The sequence below is a fragment of the Lactuca saligna genome, chromosome 6 (genome assembly GCF_052625555.1).
Source record: "Lactuca saligna cultivar CGN05327 chromosome 6, ASM5262555v1, whole genome shotgun sequence".
Lineage (NCBI taxonomy): Eukaryota > Viridiplantae > Streptophyta > Magnoliopsida > Asterales > Asteraceae > Lactuca > Lactuca saligna.
This window is the reverse complement of record NC_136422.1, coordinates 142,280,165-142,288,870: the sequence shown is the minus strand read 5'-3', so window position 1 is coordinate 142,288,870 and position 8,706 is coordinate 142,280,165. Positions and strand designations below refer to the sequence as shown.

At 38.7% G+C, this 8,706-nt stretch overlaps 1 long non-coding RNA gene across 1 annotated transcript; it reads right to left on the bottom strand.

Annotated features, from left to right (window-relative positions):
• Nucleotides 1-6,369: 6,369 nt before the first annotated feature.
• Nucleotides 6,370-8,334, bottom strand: LOC145000022 (uncharacterized). The gene is made up of 3 exons (XR_013661088.1): nt 8,063-8,334; nt 6,706-6,790; nt 6,370-6,520 (listed from the first exon to the last, which is right to left on the bottom strand). It is a non-coding gene; the product is annotated as an uncharacterized LOC145000022 (long non-coding RNA).
• Nucleotides 8,335-8,706: the final 372 nt, after the last annotated feature.

Sequence of the window (8,706 nt, the reverse complement as noted above, 5' to 3'; positions counted from 1 at the left end):
TCCTAGTATAGTTGTATATGTTCTCATAATAATAAGTAATGATTCATGAATGAACTGACTCTTGTATGCTTCATTGGACTAGAAGTAGTAAGTAGTGTAACCCTAAACTATACATATTATAGTTTATTAGTAGACTTGTTTGTATGACTGAATGTACTGAACTGAGATAAAAGCCTTCATATCTATACATATATACATAATATATAACTAAGGATTCAACGACACTCGGACAAACAACCGGGTACTTTAAGACCACAACCAAACAAGGACAGGAAGTAAAGTGGGTTATCTCTCCTAAGTCCTTCAAACCTTATTTATATAACTATATATGTAGTAGACATGGTTTTAACAATATATAAGTTTGAAAACTGTAAAAGAAAGGTGTAGTATACAAAAGTGAATTTGATAAAGAGTTTGACATGTAAAATAGTTTAATAAACGGTTTGAAGTCATTTGTTTGGTAAAACAGTTTAAAGTATGATAATTCCATTTGTATGCTAGTTATTAATCACCTCTGATTGATCTAATAACTAACATGATTTAACTTGTATTCCCCCCATAAAGCATTTAAAAACATTTAAAATCATTTCAAAGGTTAATTAACGGGGTATGAACTCACCTGTCTGTGAATAAGTCGAATGTGAGATCGATATAGGGAGTTGAGTTTCAATTGAAGACTTGAGCACAAACGAATCTTATTAACCATATAATGACATATATATATATGTATACAATTAATGTTTGAAACAACTAATTATTGAATTAGGACCACCTTAGGGACTAGTAAACACTTATTTTGAAGTGTTACAACCATATAAGATTGTATATGAGTGGTATATGACTATACAAGGGGGTGTATGGTCAAAATGCACAACAAATGTGTGTGTACGGACAGGAGGTGTTTGCGGCCGCACACTCCTTATGGAATGTATCAAAACGTGATTTTAAGTTATAAGGGACATCTAGGAAGGTTTCATTCTTCATGACTTAGCCTTAAATGAAGTTTGTTGCCATTCTGGGACCTAAAAGGGTGTGTACGGCGACCATGGAGGTGTGTGCGGCCGCACACACTTGAAGATCATACAAAATGATGTTTTTCACATATAATTTCAAGTGTTCTTAGCATATAACTAGTTGTGATAAGTGTATACACATTATAGAGGCTTGAAAGGGGTGATTATGGTCCAAAACATAGTGTGTGTTCTTGGTGTTCTTGAAGATCTAACACCAAAAATGTGTTTTTCATGGATCATAGTAGGGAACAAGGCTAGATAATTTCAAGTATCAACTATTAAAAGGAAGAATTACTTACTTTTATGAAGATCAAGATGAAAATGTGGATGGTACTTGAGAGAATCTCGAGTTCTAGCCTTGAAGGATTGGAAAAGCGATAAAAATTGGCTAAGTATTCTATTTATATGAAGGAGTATGGCTGAAATGGGTGTGTGGCCGCACACTCAATATGTTAGAGTGTTTGGCCCGGTTTTGATTGATATGCATCGAGTTAACCCATATCTAAGCTCCTACTTTGATTGTATTACGTTTAGAACACTCCAATAGACCCTAAACAGTGCTACAAGATAGCAAAATGAGTCTAACTTTGATAGAAATGATATATATATATATATATATATATATATATATATAGAACATGAAAATTTCGGGTTGTCACATCATCCCCCCGTTTGAGAGAATTTGGTCTCGAATTTAGAGTTTCATCAAATAAGTAGTTACAAATAATTAATTAAAGATATGAGGATATTTCAGGTTCATCTAATCCTCGCGTTCCCATGTGAATTCAGGTCATCGCTTGGCGTTCCAACGAAGCTTCACAATCGGGATACGACTTTGTTCGTTTGCTTGACCTCTCGGTCCATGATCTCTATAGGTTCTTCCACGAAGTTGAGGCTCTCGTTGATCTCGATCTTGTCGAGTGGGATTACAAGAGTCTCGTCGGACAGACACTTTTTCAAGTTCGAGATGTGGAAAGTAGATGTACGTTACTGAGTTCACGCGGTAGATTGAGTTTGTAAGCTACAGGGCCGATTCTAGCAAGAATCTCGAAAGGCCCTATGTATCTTGGATTGAGCTTTCCACACTTTCCAAAGCGTATCAAGCCCTTCCAGGGTGAGACTTTCAAAAGAACGCGGTCCCCCACCTGGAATTCCAAAGGTTTCCTTCGTTTGTCTGCATAGCTTTTCTGTCGGTCTCTAGAGGCTTTCAATCGTTCACGAATATGAACGATATTCTCTGTCGTTTCTCGAATTAGTTTCAGACCTATGAGAGTGTTGTTAGGAACTCGTCCTTTAGCTAACTGGGTGTCACCCACTTCAGTCTGACACAGAGGGGACCTGCAGTTTCGGTCATAGAGAGCTTCGAATGGAGCAGCCTTGATGCTTGTGTGATAACTGTTATTATAGGAAAATTCAACAAGGGGTAAGTGAGTATCCCATGCCTTCCCAAATTCGATCACACATGCTCTTAACATATCTTCCAATGTTTGGATGGTTCTCTCACTTTGTCCGTCGGTCTGAGGATGGTAGGTTGTACTCACGTCCAGCCTCATCCCTAGGGAACTTTGTAGGGACTGCCAGAACCTCGAAGTGAACCTACTATCTCTATTGGAGATAATGGATATAGGAACGCCATGCGGTCGTACGATTTCCCTAATTTATGTTCTCATAAGTTTCTCCATCTTGTCAGTTTCTTTGATAGGCAGGAAGTGTGCAGACTTGGTCAATCAATCAACGATGACCCATATGGTATCAGGTCCACTCGTTGTCTTGGGAAAATTGGTTATGAAATCCATAGTGATCTGCTCCCACTTCCATTCTGGTATCTCTGGTTGTTGTAGAAGACCGGAGGGTTTCTGGTATTCGACCTTAACCTTTGCGAAAGTAACACATTTACTCACGAAGGTAGCAATCTCTGCTTTCATGTTAGGCCACCAGTATAACTTTTTAAGATCCAAATACATCTTATCTGAACCTATGTGGACGGAATATCGAGTGTTGTGTGCCTCGGTCATGACCAAGTCTCGGAAGCCACCGTGTTTCGGTGTCCAGATCCGGTCCATGAAATATAAGGCTCCGCCACCCCTTGGCTTCTAAATTCTTATCCATTCCTCTAAGGGATTCACCCGCCACGTTTTCAGGTTTCATGGCTTCAAACTGAGCCTCCTTTATCTGTGTGGACAAGTGTGAATGGATGGCCATCGTCAGTGATTTGACCCTTCGACCAGAATATTCTTTCCGACATAGGGCGTCTGCTACTACGTTGGCTTTACCCGGATGATAAAGAATTTCGCATTCGTAGTCATTGAGTAGTTCGACCCACCGTTATTGTCTCATGTTGAGCTCCTTCTGATCGAATATGTGTTGTAATCTCTTATGGTCTGTAAAGATCATGCTTTTTGTGCCATACAGGTAATGTCTCCAGATCTTTAGCGCAAACACAACTGCCCCCAGCTCAAGATCGTGTGTGGTGTAGTTGACTTCGTGTGTCTTCAACTATCTCGAGGCATAGGCGATGACCTTACCTCGTTGCATCAGAACACAACCGAGCCCTTGGTTGGATGCATCGCAATATACCACGAAGTCTTCTATCCCTTCGGGGAGGGATAGTATCGGTGCGGTGCATAAGGCTCGCTTTAGCGTTTGAAATGCTTTTTCTTGTTTCTCTTCCCAGTCAAAGGCCACTCCTTTATGGGTCAGTGTAGTAAGAGGTTTCGCAATTCGGGAGAAGTTCTGTATGAATCTGCGGTAGTAGCTAGCGAGACCTAGAAATTGATGAATTTTTGTAGGCGTCTTCGGTGCTGACCAGTTCTCAATGGCCTTAATTTTGGATGGGTCCATGTGGATTCCCTCTTCGCTAACCACGTGTCCTAAGAATTCAACTCTTCGAATCCAAAATTCACATTTAGAGAACTTCGCATAGAGCCTCTCCGTTCGTAAAGTTCCTAGAACTTGTCGTAGGTGATCGTCAGGCTCTTCCTTACTTCGAGAGTAGATTAGGATGTCATCAATGAAGACGATGACGAATTGGTCCAAGTAGGAACGGCATACTCTATTCATTAAATCCATGAACACTGCGGGCATATTGGTCAATCTGAACGACATCACCACGAACTCGTAGTATCTGTAACGAGTTCGGAAGGCTGTTTTTGGAACATCCTCCTCTAGCACTCGTAATTGGTGATATCCAAATCTTAGATTAATTTTGGAAAAGTAACTCGCCCCTTGCAGCTGGTCAAATAAATCGTGTATGCGAGGCAGAGGGTAACGACTTTTGACCGTCAGTTTGTTGAGTTCTCTGTAGTCGATACACATATGGAATGATCTGTCTTTCTTCTTAACGAACAAGACCGCTGCTCCCTAGGGTGAGAAGCTTGGTCTAATAAAACCCTTGCTAAGTAGTTCGTTAAGTTGACCAGATAGTTCCTGCATCTCGGCTGGTGCTAATCGGTAGGGCGATTTGGCTACTGAGGTAGCTCCTGGAACTAAGTCGATTCTGAACTCGACTTGTCGTTGCGGAGGTAACCCAGGTAGTTCTTCTGGAAAGATGTCGGGAAAGTCGCTCACTACCGGGATGTTCTTTAGTTCTTTCGTTTCTAGTCTCGTATCGACAACGTGAGCAAGGAATGCACGATATTCCTTACATAGATACTTCTGTGCTTGAATACTTGAGATGATACGATGACTCATGTTGGGTTTGTCGTCGTAGATGATGAGAGTTTCGTTACACGGAAGATTAAGGCGTACAGCTTTTTCGTAACACATAATGTCGGCATGGTGAAGACTTAACCAGTCTATACCGATGATGACGTCGAAGCTTTTAATCGACACTGGCATGAGTTCGATAGGAAATGAATGGCTATCTAGAGTTAGAGTACATCCTATGTATATGCTACTAGTGCTCTCAGTCTTCCCATTAGCCATTTCTATAGTGAATGGTTCGTTAAGTGCGCGTGTTTGTCGTTTAAGTAAGCGTGCAAATTTCTGGTTTACGAAGCTTCTCTCCGCTCCACTATCAAACAGTATACATGCATAAGTTTTTTCAAGCAGAAACGTACCGGTCACCACCGTAGGGTCAGCAACTGCTTCCCCGTGTCGTATAGCCAAAAATATTCCCGCTCCACCAACATTTCTTGCTCTGGGGCAGTCCCTTTTGTAGTGGCCCACTTCGCCACATCCGTAGCAAGCCTGGCCCACACCAGCGCCCGAGACTTGGATGATCGGCCTTGCTGGAGATTTGCAGAAATGAACAGTGTGTCCTTTTTCGTTGCAGTTAGGGCACTGCATTTCACGACAGGGTCTGATGTAGTTGAAGTTACATTTGTTGCACTTTAAAAAACTTCCAGTATACTGCTTTATTGGAGTAGCAGCGATAGGTTCGATCGCAGCATGAACCGCCACGACTCTCTGCTTTTTAGCAACTCTTTGTTACTTCTTATCATCCCAGAACTTCCGCTTATTGTCAGCGGGTTTGGAGGGTTTTGAGATGGCCAGGGTTGTTGTTGATGATGGGTATTGGACTCCATGATTGATGAGTCACTGTGCCAATCGTTTGGCATTATCGAAGGTAGCAGGGTGTGAAGCTAAGACATTTCCCTGATACGGAGGCACCAGCCCCCAGATGTACCTTTCGATATTTTTCCCTTCGATGGGAACCATGTTGGGACAGAGGGCCACCAGTTCACTGAACCTGGCGGTATACGCGACTATGTTGGAGCCTCTCATAGTTAGGCTCCACAGCTCCTGTTCCAACTTCTGGATCTTGCCCCTCGGGTAGTACTCCTCAATCATGAGGTCTTTCATAGTTTCCCAGCCCATGCACTACAAATAAAACAACATTTAGTGGCACATAAAAAGTGCCACTAAATACCAAAAAGTGCCACTAAAAGCCCCGTTGGTAATCAGTAGCATAAAAAAAAGTGTCACTAGAAGCGCTACCACTAAAAGCCTTTAGTGGCACTTCTCACTTGTGTCGCTGCAACACTTTTGGGTTTTAGTGACACTTTTTGGTTATGCAACTATAACAATTTTTTATTTTAGTGGCACATTTTTTATGCCAATATATTTTTTAAAATAAATATTATTTCCTTATTTTTTTATGACACTATATTTATTAAAAGCCACTGCTACTAATGACTTTAGTAATAGTGTAACACAATTTTCCTTAAATCATTAATCCTTAAAATTACAATCACATTCGTATTTAACCGCCATAGTAAGCATTGTGACTCTCGTAATACTTAAGTGTAACATAATTTGCCATTATAATGTAAATTCCATCATACTAACATTCTAACATCTATTATAATATTAGACAATGCACAAAGCTTAGTTACAACGTTTATACATTTCTTTGTAAAAATTCATGCATCCATGTGATAATGTGAGGAATATTTCCTAATAATAACCATCTTCTATTTCCAAATCTTTGCACCTTCTGCTGCCATATCGATTTAACTTGCCTGAGGATCGCCATCACAAAATTTACAACACCTTATTAGATTACCCTGTATGAAAAATGAAATTAAATTAGATAAAAGTAACAGTAGTAGATGTTAAATCCAGTAAGGACCAAACTAACATAATCACTCCTTCAGCCAATAAGAAATAAATAAACCTTAACATGAACATAAATTAAATTAGTAGATGGAAACCAAGAAAAATAAGTCGATAGGAAATAAATGAACCTTACATGCAAAATACTTCAAACTTGGACAAGTTACTCGATTCCTAGGTGAACTTTGACACTCCTGTATTTGAGCAATAAACTCAAATTCCTGTCATATATATTTAGACAGTAGTTATCACCTGTGCTCTATCATAAAAAACTAGGAAGTTGAGAACACAATCTAACAAATAATTTTGTTATAGCTAGGTCATTTGTATCTTACTAGTAAGAAATAAAACTCACTAACTAAAACTTCTTTCATATTGGAGTTAATTTCACACTTACTAAGTATATTTGCTGAAAATCCTTATCACCAAGTGTTAGTCCAAACTCAAGACACATGTACACTTTGAGAGTTCTTACATTGACTTGCATTTTCTAAATAGTAGGAAACTAGGACTAGCATAATTTGGCCCAATTCTACACATATGAATCCTTTCAATAAATAAAAAAATGGTTGAATTCAGACCAGCTTTGTGAGGACTTGTTGGTGGAAGCTTTTGTTTTCTCTACTGCATATTATAATAATCCATGATTAGTTATATATCTAAATATACAAAGAGCTAAAAAATAATACAAAACGCTAATAAGAAAGAAAATTATTAAGTCTTTTGGTGTCGTTGCCTTTGTGACTCTGTCACGTTTGAACCTATGTGCACCAAGATGTGTAAAAGCTCTATAAATAAAAATCAAAAAATCAAAAAAATTAAACTAATTATAGCAAGACTTAGCTCAATCAGTCAAGCATACATATTCAACCAAAAGAATCTATCACTGAGTTTTCAAATATGTTTTTCAATAATCTTAAATATCTAAGCTTTTTAAGTTTAACATTTAATTACTTTTTCAGCAACACATCTTGATAGTTGATCAGCATATATAATTAGCAAACAATAAATAACTGATATGACAATTAACAAATAACAAATAGCAATTTAGCGTAATATGCAATCATTTCGAAAACAAAAAAGATTGGCATATGAACACATTTTAAACCATTTGATAAAATTAATCACAATAATATAAGATGAACCTAATTATGTGTTATTAAATTATTTTTTGTTAATTCATCCTCTTATATTTACTACACACATAAAAAACTTGTAAAGTTTTTGCATTTAGAAAATCCAACAAAGCCATTAAAATAGGGTTTAATTTGATCATTAAATACAAATACACAAATAGAATGACACAAAGGAAAATTCACAGTTAGCTGAAAAGTTGAGAGTCGAATGAGAGGTTGAGACACGAGAGACACAACTTCTAAAGTAGAAATTCGTCATAGAGTAGCACGAATCGATTCCAAAATATAAAAGGAAACTCAAATTTGTAATAATGAGTATCTGATTACAAAATCCATGAGATACAAATTGTGATTTACCATTGCAATGGCCAGTGATTGGGGCTGAAAAGTACACCCCATTTTGATGTTGCCTGTGTCATCGCCTAGGTCGATCTTTAGTGCAGGGCGGAGCGGCATGGCGGTACGAAAGCAGAGTACGGTTGATCTGGCGAGAAGAGTAGCGACTTGTAGTTTTGGTTGAGGAAATATATCGAATTAGGGTTGCGTTTTAGAGACAAAAGGTTTTAAAATATTTAGTGGGAATGTAAATTGCACATAGAAGGAATCAAAAGTTGAACGGAGCAGGAATGAAATTTTGGTTGGACCGAGAATGAAATTTTAGAGGAGAGACATACAGTGGTGCAAAACACTAAGTGCCACTGAAAACATAATTTAGTGGCACAAAAAAATTGTGTCATTAAAATTTTGTGCCACTAAATGTAATTTTATTTGTAGTGATGTCGTTTTCCACTATAAGAGTGAGTGACTTGACATGGTTGTTCCACCATGTTAGGGCTTTCTCCTCAAAGGTGCAAGCGGAAAACTTGACCTTACTCGCAGCAGGGCAGGAGAAAATCTCGAAGACCGACTGCATCTTCTCGAACCATTATGAGAGGGAAATGACTCCGCCAATCCCCTTGAAGGACTTTGACTTGCAGTTAGTGAAGTCCTTGTCGGAGCAC